Source organism: Schistocerca serialis, chromosome 7 (assembly GCF_023864345.2).
Source record: "Schistocerca serialis cubense isolate TAMUIC-IGC-003099 chromosome 7, iqSchSeri2.2, whole genome shotgun sequence".
In the NCBI taxonomy this organism is placed as follows: Eukaryota; Metazoa; Arthropoda; class Insecta; order Orthoptera; family Acrididae; genus Schistocerca; species Schistocerca serialis.
Genome location: NC_064644.1, coordinates 497,335,944 through 497,350,844, shown reverse-complemented (window position 1 = coordinate 497,350,844; position 14,901 = coordinate 497,335,944).

Below are 14,901 nucleotides of genomic sequence, written 5' to 3'. Positions count from 1 at the left end.
CAGCAGGTTCAAAAATGGTTCAAATGGCTCTTAACACTATAGGAATTAACTTCGGAGGTCATCAGTCCCCTAAAACTTAGAACTATCTAAACCTAACTAACCTAAGGAGATCACACATATCCATGCCCGAGGCAGGATTCGAACCTGCACCGTAGCGGTCGCTCGGTTCCAGACTGTAGCGCCTAGAACCGCTCGGCCACCACGGCCGGCGATGCAGCACGGACAGCCCACTTAATCATATTAGAATTATAAACAATTCATTGATCTGAAATTTCCTCGCAGATTAAAACTGTGTGCCGGACCGAGACTCGAACTCGGGACCTTTGCCTTTCGCGGGCAAGTGCTCTACCAACTGAGCTACCCAAGCACGACTCAAGCCCAGTCCTCACAGCTCTAATTCCGCCAGTACCTCGTCTCCTACCTTCCAAACTTCACAGAAGCTCTCTTGCAAACCTGGAATTAGAGCTGTGAGGACGGGGCGTGAGTCGTGCTTGGGTAGCTCAGTTGGTAGAGCACTTACCCGTGAAAGGCAAAAAGGTCCCGAGTTGTAGTCTCGGTCCGGCACACAGTTTTAATCTGCCAGGAAGTTTCATATCAGCGCACATTCCTCTGTAGAGTGAAAATTTCATTGTAATTCATTGATCATCCACCCAGCTAATGGTTCAAATGGCTCTGAGCACTATGGGACTTAACTTCTCAGGTCATCAGTCCCCCAGAACTTAGAACTACTTAAACCTAACTAATCTAAGGACATCACACACATCCATGCCCGAGGTACGATTCGAACGTGCGACCGTAGCGGTCACACGGTTCCAGACTGAAGTCCCTAAAACCGCTCGGCCATCCCGGCCGGCCCCAGCTAATGGATGAGTAGAAGGAACTCCCTTTAGGGCACAAATGGTTCAAATGGCTCTGAGCACCATGGGACCTAACATCTGAGGTCATCAGTCCCCCAGAACTTAGAACTACTTAAACCTAACTAACCTAAGGATATCACACACGTCCATGCCCGAGGCAGGATTCGAACCTGCGGCCGTTGTAGCAGCGCAGTTCCGGACTGAAGCGCCTAGAACCGCTTGGCCACAACGATCGGCTCTTTAAGGCACAAAATGTCTAAAGTACGGTAAAACAACAACAGCACATGACCGTTCTTTAAATACGAACACCGTACTGAATCACTGCCAAGTGAAGTTAAGACATTTCTTGAACAGTACAACGGGGGATTATTACTAATATCAAATCACTTAGACCAACCAGCTGTTTCATAACATATACGCTCATAGTACAATCCGGTGACAGAGTAGAATTTAATAGCGTAATTGTGCTCGTATTTCTGCTGCAACCAGGCTGCGGAACACAATAATTATTTAAAAAGCCGTCTAGCCGCCAAGACAACATACGGCCACCGCTGTTTGCGAACACCAGTGCAAACTGGCCCCTCGGAATCGAGTACAGTACTCTCGTCGGCCTCGTACTCTGTGATAACACCGGCTCCGCACAGTCACAGCGGACAACGCGGCATCACTGCACCGTCCGATCGCTCTCTCAGTCTGCCAGCAATAGAGAGCCTGTATAGGGAGAGAGTGGCAAACCGGACGATACGGCGGCCATTTTTCTGCCAAACTGCGGGCGGGACTTTTGAATGGCCAGTAGTGGAGTAGTGGCGTACACACTCACCGAATCAAAAGCACAAGACAATATGGCGAAATCATTTGTTAAATGCCTTTGTTTATAAGAATAATGTGTTATAATAATTTTCACACAGCCAATTTACAGGTCTGTTTTCAAATTTAACTATGTATATTGCAAGTTTTTTATATGTAGTAAAAAGCAAAAACGACTAACTTCGCACAGATAAGAGTACTTGGTTGGTTTCCACAAGGCTCCTGTTTGATTTATGTCAGCCCTGTTGACTGCGACTGTCCACTGCTTTCGTCTTTCTTCATTGCGTGGAAATGCTAACATGCGAAATCCACCTTCGCCGCTATTGGAACAACCAAATGCAGCACAACCTGGCATCGTTTACGAACGTCTGCAGAACGAATTACAGATGTCAAAAACAATACTGTACAATTACTACCGTGTGCCGGCCGCGGTGGTCTCGCGGTTCTAGGCGCGCAGTCCGGAACCGCGCGACTGCTACGGTCGCAGGTTCGAATCCTGCCTCGGGCATGGATGTGTGTGATGTCCTTAGGTTAGTTAGGTTTAAGTAGTTCTAAGTTCTAGGGGACTGATGACCACAGCTGTTAAGTCCCATAGTGCTCAGAGCCATCTGAACTAACGTGATTACTTCAAACATGTAGGCCTACCGACTTCATCACAAAACGCTTCATTATTTCAACTCGTATTTAAGATCGCAAACGCTAATTACGTACTAAAAACGATATACAACTAAATCGAACATGCATGCACAACGCATAACAAGTCTCTCAATAATTCAAACACCTTCTAATCGTTTCCAAAAGTCCTCTGAACTTTAATTCGACTCAAAAGCACGGCGAACATAGGAAGCGCGAGAGACGTTTGGCAGAAAAATGGCGCCAAAGCTAATCAACCAATCACGGGCAACTTCACCTATGGCCACTCTCTCCCTATACAGGCTCTCTAGCCAGCATCTGCGTGACCTGACACCTCGCGGAGTATCCTCACCCCATCGCGAAACCACACTTGAAGTACTCGAAGGCAGCCGACACGCCACAAGCGCTTAAGTAATCTTCCAGTCAAAGCCTCTCAGACCAGCGCTTCTGATCAGAAGACTAAACCACGGACTACCATCGATAACCAGAGAGGCACCACTCAGGCCGCGAAGCCGGCGCATACGGCTCACTTACAACGACAGCGACGGTAACAAGTTTGGTTGAAATCATCTGATGTTGCTGTTGTTTTATTGTACTTCAAATATTTTGTGCCTTAAAGGGAAGCCGGCCGCGGTGGTCTAGCGGTTCTAGGCGCTCAGTCCGGAACCGCGCGACTGCTACGGTCGCAGGTTCGAATCCTGCCTCGGGCATGGATGTGTGTGATGTCCTTAGGTTAATTGGGTTTACGTAGTTCTAAGTTCTAGGGGACTGATGACCACAGATGTTAAGTCCCATAGTGCTCAGAGCCATTTGAACCTTAAAGGGAGTTTCTTTTACTCAATCGTTACGTAAATATTAGCTGGCCGGTAGTCACTATAATTCTAGTACGATTACGTGGGCTAACCCTGTTGCGTCTCGTAAACCGAGGAGGTGTTTGTGAACTACCTGTTCACCGACCATGGCGTGTGGAATACGAGTAACGGGCTTAACCTGTTTGTATTGCTGTTGATCCGGAGTTGTTTCATTAAGCCAAGTGCCCTTGATGCATTGGGCAAATAGTTACTTCTTACTTGAAGTCAGGAAGTCATTCAAACTGTTGGTTTGTTAAGTTGGTATGAGAGGGAGAGCAATCATCTATTGGCTTAACTGACAGACGGGCTAAATTACAAGGTTAAAATGAAATGGGTTTTTGGCGTTTAACGACAATGGATGATTCTAATACTTCTAACTACTTTTCATTGCAAACTTTCTGTCTGTCAGTCTGTCTGTCTCTCTCTCTCTCTCTCTCTCTCTCTCTCTCTCTCTCTCTCTCTCTGTCTCTCTCTCTCTCTCTCTGTCTCTCTCTCTCCCTCCCTCCCTCTCTCTCTCTCTCTCTCTCTCTCTCTCTCTCTCTCTCTCTCTCTCTCTCTCTCTGTGTGTGTGTGTGCGTGTGTGTGTGTGTGTGTGTGTGTGTGTAGGGTTACGAATACACAGGGTCGTCCATCTGAAGTTTCGGATGAGAGTATCTCGAAAACTATGCATCGGGTAAAAATAGTGGGTAAGACAAGTTCTTAAGCTCAAAGGGAGACATTAAACGATGCTACACGTGACCTCCAGCCCCCGCCCCCTTGGGTAGGGCGGGGGCAACCTTTAAATCTTAACTGGAAAACACCCATTTTTTTACTGCAGATTGGGATTCTCCATAAAAAAGTAATAAAGTTTTGCCTAAACATTTTTTGAACCATTGACAGATGGTGCTGAAACCGAGAAAAAAAGTAAAATTGTGGAAGAACTGTGATTTACGTAGAATTATCCGGGAAAGACGCAACAAATCGATAAAAAATGTGCACCAATTCATTCGTTACGCCAAATTAAGCTATTTTTGTACAAAATGTACTGTATCCTACTTTTAGCGTTACCCTGCAACAACGACATGGACGTCGTATAATGATGTTCCCATGGGGCGCTTCATTAGTGTGAGGCCCTTTGCCTCTCATTGCCTCTCACATGTTGGGGTGCTTCATTAGTGAGAGTCCCCTTGCCTCTCACATGTTAGAGTGCTTAATTAAGAAAGTTAACTACGAAGAAATTGTTCAAAATTATCTCCATTTGCTTCAATGCATTAAGTCAATAGCCTGTGAAAGTTGTCCACAGTTTTGAGCAGCACATCCCGTGGTGTGGCTGCACACAGCCTTCGAATGCGTTGCTCCATATCGTTTCGGGTTGTGGGCTGTCTTTCATAAACAATATTTTTTAAATAACCGCCGGCCTCGGTGGTCTCGCGGTTCTAGGCGCTCAGTCCGGAACCGCGCAACTGCTACGGTCGCAGGTTCGAATCCTGCCTCGGGCATGGATGTCGGGCATGGATGTGTGTGATGTCCTTAGGTTAGTTAGGTTTAAGTAGTTTTAAGTTCTAGGGGACTGATGACCACAGATGTTAAGTCCCATAGTGCTCAGAGCCATTTGAACAATTTTTTTAAATAATCCCACAAGGAAAATCAGGAGATGGTAGGTGCGGTGAACGTGGAGGCTACTGAATTGGTACGCCGCGTTCTATCCACCGACCAGGGTACCGTAAATTTAAAAAGTTTCGCACATTTTTAGCATAATGGGGAGCTGCTCCTGTCGTTCCACATTCGTTGCCTAGTTTCGAAATCAGCATCTTCCATTAGCTCCAACAAATCATAGCGGAGAAGTTGTAAATAAGATACCCCAGTAACATTTCGGTCAAAAAAATACGGTCCTATCAAATAACCGTTTAAATTTCCACACCAGATCATTAACGACCATTTGTGTTGATTGTCAACGGGTCTGTGCCAGTGTGGATTGACAGGGGAACCAATAATGACAATCATGACGATTTAATCCGCCATTGTTTTTGAATGTGGCTTCATCGGTGAACATAAAGTATCTAAAAAAATCATTGGCAGAAATGCACGCGTATTTGCGTGTCTTTCGGCGTTAATGCCCGTGTCAGTGTGCTCTGATATGGCATGATATTTATGTGCCTTCAAAATCCTCAAGACATTTGATTTCGGTATTCCAGTTTGTCTCTGAATCGCACGCCTACTCATTTCGGGATCCAGTTGAACACAGGCTAGAAAGGTAAGGGTATGAGCGTCATTTTCATTGTATTCGCGATGACGAGGTGGACGGTGCATGTATCCATCTCGTGCTCCTTGAGTGTAATTTCGAATAATGTCTTCGCTTGGATGTCTGTTTGGGAAACGATCCGCATACAAATTGCGCATACAAATTGTTATGGCATTCGCCTAAAATTAACGTCATATCAACAATCTCTGTAGGAGGATAGTGAGCCATGTTTCGCTAAAGTATAATTTTCTTTCGTCAGTTGATGTTTACAGTTCACAATCTGATAGAAGTGACGTCTGATCGCATTGCACCGACCTTTATACTGAGCCCTTGTTCGCAGTTTGGCGACGGTAGCGCCACAGTTTGGTGAGTAATGAAATTGTGAAGAGTTCCCTAACGAGATTTTAATACAATTCCGCCTCCCTTCATCAAAAACTGTGGCGAGTAGGATACATTTTGTAAAAAAAAAAGAAAAAAGAAAAAAAAAGAGCTTAATTTGGCGTAATGAAAGAATTGGTGCACATTTTGTATCGAATTAATGCGTCCTTCTTGGATCATTCTAAATAAATCGGTGTTTTTCCCCAATTTCAATTTTTATAGATTTTAGCGCCATCTGTCAATGGTTTAAAAATGTTTCAGACAAAACTTGATATCTTTTTTATGGAGAATACGAATCTGCAACAAAAAATGGGGGTCTCCATTTAAGATTTAAAAGTCACGTGTAGCATCATTTGATGTCCCCCTTTGATCTTACGAACTTGTCTTACCATTTTTACCCGATGTGTAGTTTTCGAGATAATCTCATCGGAAGCTTCAAATGGACTATCCTGTATGTTGCCGTTAGGCATGGTTCAAATGGTTCTGTTGGTTCCTTTGAAAGGGCACGGCCGATTTCCTTCCCCATCCTTCCCTCACCCGAGCTTGCGCTCCGTCTCTAATGACCTCGTTGTCGACGGGACGTTAAACACTAATCTCCTCATCTCCTCCTCAAATGGTTCTGAGCACCATGGGACTTAACTGCGGTGGTCATCACTCCCCTAGAACATAGAACTACTTAAACCTAACTAACATAAGGACATCACACACATCCATGCCCGAGGCAGGATTCGAACCTGCGACCGTAGCGGCCGCGTGACTCCAGACTGTAGAGCCTAGAACGGCTCGGCCACTCCGGCCGGCGTTAGACATGGTAATTAAGCGTTGTGGCTTCTTCTCTATGCCTGGTGCTAATAGGTTTATGTTACAGGTGATGATGATGAGTCCCATACTCCTTTACAGAGCGTAGGGGAGCGACACATCAACACTCAGTCATCTCGAGGCACGAAAAATCCCTGACCCCGCGGGGAATCGAACACGGGACCCCGTGCTCGGGAAGCGAGAACGCTACCGCGAGACCACGAGCTGCGGACATGTACCATAAGTTATTCTGAGCAGAAGGGCCAAGAGGCGGACTACTGTAAAGAGGAAGGCCAGCAAGTGCACTGGAGAACCTACGATTTGAAAAACTAATACCGGTATGTGCCGTATAACTCTCCTTGCTCTCAAAATTCAAGTGCTGTTGTTTATACAGTTACTAGGAGATACATAACTAACACACACACCCACACACACACACACACACACATACATACATACATACAAATATACACAAACACACACACACACACACATACCCACACGCACCAACGCACGCACGCACAAGCACTCACGCACCCACACATTCGTTTTTATAACATCTATGGGGTTTCCCCGTGTATATTATTTTTATTTGTACCAAGGTGTTTCCAGTACGGTTCAATAAACCGAAACCTAATTGAAACAACGCGAATAGTTGGTGAGAGTACCGTATACCAATACCTCACTATAGACTGTCGCAAGCTTACCTTCGTTTGGAATATCTACCTCTTTACTCTATTGATCCGTTCCGAAGACTGTAAAATGTCTTGGATACAGCTGACGTCTCGAGTTTTGACTAAGGCCGTACGAATCTGTAAAATATTCCACCTTGCAGCCGCAAACCCCGTTCACAGACATCCACCGAGGTATGTAGGAGCACAAGAGTGACGGTACAACTAGTTCCACCTCATTTACCGGAAGCTCCTCGGAATTTTCGAGGGGTGAATATATCATGGCGTCCCCGTTTGGAACCTCCGCAATTAATTTCGAAACAACACGCGACGTCTGGAAGTCGGAGAGGTTGGCTGGCTGGTAGGGGACGGGGGGGGGGGGGGGGGGGGGGGAAGCGCGGGCTGAGTCCGGAGGGCAAGACGCACGAGTTTGTTTCGGCTGGTCTAGTCTGCGCTGCGCCACGCCGGTTACAAAGTCAATTTGTCCGTCTCACGCGACGGCCAGCAGGCAAGACGCGTCCGCCGCTGTGGCGTTGTGGCGTTGCGGCGCGCCAGGGAGAAAGTTCACGGCGGCGCCAGTAAATATAAATTATAAAGGCTTAATCACGCGGCGGTAATGTACAAAGTTGGAATGGCCCCTGGAACTGTGTCGGGCGGCACTGCGACCGCGGACGACACATATATTTTTCTTTCTTTTTTTACCGTGGCTCCTTCGCCGACGTAAAGGGAAGCAAGGTAAAAAAGGGAGGAAGCATATACAAGGTGAGAGAAGGCAAGGAGAAGCCAGATTTTCAACCTTGCGTTTTTACAAAATATTTGTAGATATTAACGTGTTGTGTAAGGGGTAGAGTGCCAGGTTTTTGTCTTAGTGGGGTACAGAAACAAACTGTGTCAGCTAGTGCCAAGAGAGGAGCAACTTCTTCATTTGGTGCATGTAGGAAGAGAAAATCTTAAGCCAATGAATGGAAAGCTTTAAAATCAATAGCTATAATTCCAAAAATACGAAGTCTGTTCAAAAATTTCGGAACATTCGTAATTTCACGCCAACGGTGTATTGAAGTGAAATGTGGTTGGTATCTCTGTACAAGCCTGTGTTTAATGTGTGACCGCAGGAAGTTTCACTGTTGTATGTCTGTTAGTTATTGTTTAGCACTGTATTGAGTAGAACGTTGTGGCAAACAGTTTGCGAATTTCGAGATCGCAGTGTTAGAGGAGCAACGCGTCTGCATTAAATTTTGCGTGAAACTCAAGAAAATCTCAACGGAGACACAGCAGATGATGCACGAAGACTACGGTGATGAGTTCTTAAACCATACTCGGTGTTACGAATGGTTCACGCTGTTTAAAAATGGCCTGACGGAAGTTAATGATGACCTACGTCCCGGCCGCTCTTCGACTTCTATCGACTGAGCTCATGTCAGAAACGCCAACAAAATTGTGTGTGCCAACCGAAGACTGACTGTCAGAGAGATTATAGAAGAATGTAACATTTCAGTTGGATCATGTCATAAAATTCTGAAACAAAATCATGGAATGCTTCGTATTGCCGCGAAGTTCGTCCCACGGCTCATGAATCAAGACAAGCGCAATCTGTGAAGAAATTTTGGATCGCGGAAATGAGAAGGAGACGTTCCTTAAGAGAATCGTAGGGCTCCTGCGGACTTTTCTTACTCCTCAAGTTGAAAACCCAGTTGGAGGGAGCCGGGCGGGGTGGCCGAGCGCTTCTAGGCGCTACAGTCTGGAACCGCGCGACCGCTACGGTCGCAGGTTCGAATCCTGCGTCGGGCATGGATGTGTGTGTTGTCCTTAGGTTAGTTAGGTTTAACTAGTTCTAAGTTCTTGGGGACTGATGACCTTAGAAGTTAAGTCCCATAGTGCTCAGAGCCATTTTTTCGAGCCAGAAGATTTGCAAAGAAAGACGATATAAAATAAAATTCGCAGACGGTTCCTCACGCGATCCAGCAAGAGACGTACAAACACTCTTCCGGAAGTGGAAACGGCATTGGGAGCGGTGTACCAATTGTAGAGGAGAGTATTTCGAAGGAGACCATGCACAATAAGTAAAAGGTAAGCGTAGAAAAATTTTGTGGACGAAGTTCCGGTATTTTTTGAACAGACCTCGTGAGGACGCAGTTGAAACACTACATAAAGCTTGAAACAGTACCAGCGATGGCGAGGCATGGCAGAATCTCTGACCAGACAGTTATTTATCGTTGCTAGTCTGCGCTTGACCGCGCGAGAGTTCAGTTGTGAGTTGGACTCAGTGGGAAGTTGCGAGATGCACTCAGTCGGCAGTTGCGTGTAGCGAGCCAGCAGGAACAGTAGTTGTGTGTTAAGAGTCGGCAGTAGCAGTAGCGAGTGGACGGTTGTACTGAGCGGGCGTCGACATGGGTGGGCGGCTTGCTATCCTTACGTCTCTGGTCACGGTTCTGGACGAGGTATATTGTCATCGAAGGTAATGAAGCAGCATTGCGCTCAGCTAATAACATATGTTAATTGTAATTAATTTGTTCAAGAATTGCCCCAATAATAATTTTTCTACAATGTAACCTTTTTTTAAAGAAAAAGATTCATTTCAAGTTAAATAATATTTCCTATGCATTCCCTCCAAGAATCAAAATTAAACATGGGCCAGCATTGCACGAAGCTGTGCCATAAAATAAGAGCAGGTATAGATGCAGTTTACTGAGGTAAGAATTTTGGTTTTTGTGTTCAGGTTTAATTATTGCACAGGGCCGAAGGTCAGCGCAGCTGCCCTTATAAAATTTATCAGGTTCATCTTAACGTTAATTTTGTGGGGACTTAACATTTTTGCACATTTTTATTATCATTGAGTTTTATTACTGTGGGGAGTTTACATTTGAGCCATTATTATTTATTAATTTTGCAAGGAGGTTACGCTTGGGTCATTTTTATTTATGCAGTTTTGTGGCAAGACAACATTTCACTTAATATTGACTTTCTTATTCTTGCTGGGAGATTACAATTTCACTGTTATTGACTTTCATATTTTCACGGGGAGGTTACAACCTTCTATATCAAAAATTTAAAACAGACAATATTTCTAACATTACAAAAGTATTATGGTAACAGTATTTCATTTCATCTACGTTACATAAAATATACGTTAAAGAAACTAAAAGACACTGGAAGAAAAATTACATTGCCTGACAAAAAAAGTCAAGCATCCATAAGACATGGTCAGATATCAGTGAAACTTCGTACACACATCAACGACGTGAATGTAAATCATTATGGTTGTCTCTGTTACAAGCAGAACGACCACCAGATAGCATTAGTGTTGAAACTTCCTGACGGATTAAAACTGTGTGCCGGACCGAGATTCGGACCTTTCGCGGGCGAGTGCTGTACCGGTGAGCAACCCAAGCACTACTCACGACCTCAAAGTTTCAATTCTGTCAGCACCGCTTCTCATAGCTGTGAGGACGGATCGCGAGTCGTGCTTGGGTAGCTCAGTCGGTAGAGCACTCACCCGTGAAAGGCAAAGGTCTCAAGTTCGAGTCTCGGTCCGGCACACAGTTTCAATCTGCCAGGAAGTTTCATATCAGCGAACACTCCGTTGCAGAGTGAAAATCTCATTCTGGAAGCATTAGTGTTGTTCGTGTTTAGTGTTGTCACCAGCCCTAGTACGGTAAATACAGGGCCGAGAACAGCTTCAGATACTGACTGATCACAGTCAAGGAGACAGACATGCCGCTTACACGTGTGAGACAACGGTATCGGCACGTGATAGTGTCTCATCGCGCGTCTCCGTTTGGCCAGCTAGTCGAATTTTCCAATATACAGAGTTGGGGCATGCGGATATGACAGTGGCCTACAGTTGGACTGCGTGGACTGCGTCACAACTTGAACAGAGGTACACTAGTCGCCAAGGTTCCGGTCGAGCGCGTCTAACTACCACAAGAAATGATCACCGTATCGTGCACTGAGCACATCGTAACCCCTTCATGTCTGTGCTTCCTGCCCGAGAGGAAGTGTTAGAGCCCCTGCAACACTCTGTGGTATTCCGCAACACTTGTCGGAAAATACCAGCAGCCGAACTAGTGAATTATCGTTACACGTGTGGGATGCCATTTAAACCACAACACAAACGACTGTGTTTGGTGTGAGGCCGCGACCGGGAAGCGTCTACTGCAGATGAATAACACCACAATGTCCTCACCGATGAATCGCGGCTCTGCACTATTATGGATTATAATTGTCTGCGAGTATGGCGGCGACCTGGTGGATTAATGTGGACAGATTACGGCACGATAGCCAGCACCTTGTCAGAGTGTCTTTCCTAGCCTCTAAATCCAGCTTCTCGTGATAAAAGGTGTAAAGTTCTCAGAAAGTTGATCCTTCCTTGCATTATTTATAACACTATAGAAGTTGCTGCCTAATAACGCATTTTTGCATATCGTCAATGGCACATACACTGTGAGCACATCGCTGCCTTTTCTTTGGGGTGATTACATCAGTTTTACTCACCTCAGCCTTGTACCCCTCCTGCCATAGTTAGCATATCATAAGTTTGCCCTGCTCTGACATTCTGCATGCACGTTCCGCCACTTTGTTCGTCAGCAACCTCCTTCCTATCGCCAATAGATTTAATTATATCAGCAGCAAGCAGCCACGGCTTCCCGCGTAATTATTTTCCCCAATCGCCTTCCATGTTTGCACTATCAGTGAACAACACGCAGTTCTTTGAACCTGGCCGTGACTGTACCTAGCCACCTGACAAAGTTTTTATTCACTTATTGGTTTCGGGCAAAGCCTATTCCAGAAGGTACAATTATGTCTCATGATGAAATAAGTTTGGCGTCTTTATGACTTTATTAAAATATATAAAACATAATTCTTTTATTTGTCGATTCTTCCGTTACTTTTTGGTAGAAAAATTTCATATTTAATGTTGAATAACAAGTACATTGTTTTTGTGCTACTGATTTCTTATTTATTTCTAACTAGTTTTCAGCTTATTAGGCCGCCTTCAGGAAACAACTGACTAGTGTCTGCAAGGGTCACTAGTCCTTACGTAACCAAACATTACACAATACAATTTCATGGAAAGCTGTGGGCCAAACTGGTTTTTTAACGTTGAAATTACGCTTTATGCAATGGACAATGTTAAGCACAGTAAATAATTAAACTACACAGTATTACAGTACTACAAGTTATACGTTTGTAATGCTAAAGTTTGTAAGATCTTAAAGTTGGTTGAGAAACTTTCAAACTGACCACTCTTCATTTATATCGTGCACCAAACAAGTTTCGTAACACTGTAAATTACACGTTATGCAGTAGACAATATTGAACACAATAAGTAGAATACAGAATATTACAGTACTGAAGGTTTTATGATTATGATGTCATAGTGTAGTAAAGGAGTTTTGCTATTTGGGGAGCAAAATAACTGATGATGGTCGAAGTAGAGAGGATATAAAATGCAGGCTGGCAATGGCGAGGAAAGCGTTTCTGAAGAAGAGAAATTTGTTAACATCCAGTATTGATTTAAGTGTCAGGAAGTCATTTCTGAAAGTATTCGTATGGAGTGTAGCCATGTATGGAAGTGAAACATGGACGATAAATAGTTTGGACAAGAAGAGAATAGAAGCTTTCGAAATGTGGTGCTACAGAAGAATGCTGAAGATTAGATGGGTAGATCACATAACTAATGAGGAAGTATTGAATAGGATTGGGGAGAAGAGAAGTTTGTGGCACAACTTGACCAGAAGAAGGGATCGGTTGGTAGGACATGTTCTGAGGCATCAAGGGATCACCAATTTAGTATTGGAGGGCAGCGTGGAGGGTAAAAATCGTAGGGGGAGACCAAGAGATGAATACACTAAGCAGATTCAGAAGGATGTAGGTTGCAGTAAGTACTGGGAGATGAAAAAGCTTGCACAGGATAGAGTAGCATGGAGAGCTGCATCAAACCAGTCTCAGGACTGAAGACCACAACAACAAAACAAGTGTATGAGTTCGTGACATTGGTTCAGTACTGTCTAACTGAGCTCTAGTCACTTACGTTGTGCAGTTAACACGTTTTACATTGTGAATTGCAATGGACAGTGTCAATCGCAATACATAGTCGAAAGACACAATATTACAGTACTACAAGTTATGTTGTTATCACACTGAAGTTGGTGAGACAAGGAAGGTAAGGAATACGAAATTATATTGTGTTTTAATTTTTTGTAGTACTATGTGTCTTTCTGATGGTCTGGTTTACATGATGCAAACAACTAGGCACATACAGACTGTCACAATGACAGATACTGTTGTTGTGATGGTCTGCTTCACATGATGCAACCAACTAGCAACATACCCACAGAGTAATGACACATACTGTTGTTGCAGTGGTCTGCTTTACATGATGCAATCAACTAGTCACATACCCACAGACTGTCACAATGACACTTACTGTTGTTGTGATGGTCTGCTTCACATGATGCAACCAACTAGCCACATACCCACAGACTGTCACAATGACACATACTCCTGTTGTGATCGTCTGCTTCACATGATGCAAACAACTATCCACATATGCACAGACTGTCACAATGACACATACTGTTGTTGTGATGGTCTGCTTCACATGATGCAACCAACTAGCCACATACCCACAGACTGTCACAATGACACATGCTGCTGTTGTGATGGTCTGCTTCACATTATGCAACCAACTAGCCACATACCCACAGACTGTCACAATGACACATGCTGCTGTTGTGATGGTCTGCTTCACATGATGCAAACAACTAGCCACATACGCACATACTGTCACAATGACACATACCGTTACACAAAATTAAAATACAATGGAATTTCACATTGTTTACCCCATAAACCTCAACATTAGAGCAGTAGAACTTGTAATATTATCTATTTTAATTACATACTGTGCTTAACATTGCCCACTGCATAAACTGTAGTTCACAATGTGAAACAAGTTTGTTGCACAACATAAGTGAATGGTGGTCAGTTAGGCAATTCTGAACCAATGTTACTGCCTCACAAACTATAGCATCATAACCATATAACCGATGATACTGTAATGGTGCATATTCCAATTACTGTGTTTAATATTGCCCATTGTGTAAAGTGTAATTTATAGTTTAAAAAACATTTTTGATGCACAATATAAATGAAAAGTGATCAGTCTGACACTTTGTCAACCAATGTTAAGACCTTATAAACCTTAGCATTATAAACATATAACTTGTAATACTTTAATATTGTGGAGTTTAATTATTTATTGTGCTTAATATGACCACCGGCCGGTGTGGCAGAGCGGTTCTAGGCGCTTCAGTCTGGAACTGCACGACGGTCACAGGTTCGAATCCTGCCTCTGGCATGGATGTGTGTGATGTCGTTAGGTTAGTTAGGTTTAAGTAGTTCTAAGTTCCAGGGGACCGATGACCTCAGAAGTTAAGTCCCATGGTGCTCAGAGCCATTTGAGCCTTAATTAATATGATCCAGTGCATATAGTGAAATTTCAATGTTAAAAAACAAGTTTGGTGCACAACACTCTGTGCTAGTGGATTGTATCGTTGCTTGTAATGTTTGGTTCCCCAAGAACTAGTGTCCGTTGAAGATATTAGTCAGACCTCTGAAGATGACCTAATAAGCCGAAAACTAGTTAGAAATAAACAAAAATCCGTTGAACAGAAACAGTGTAC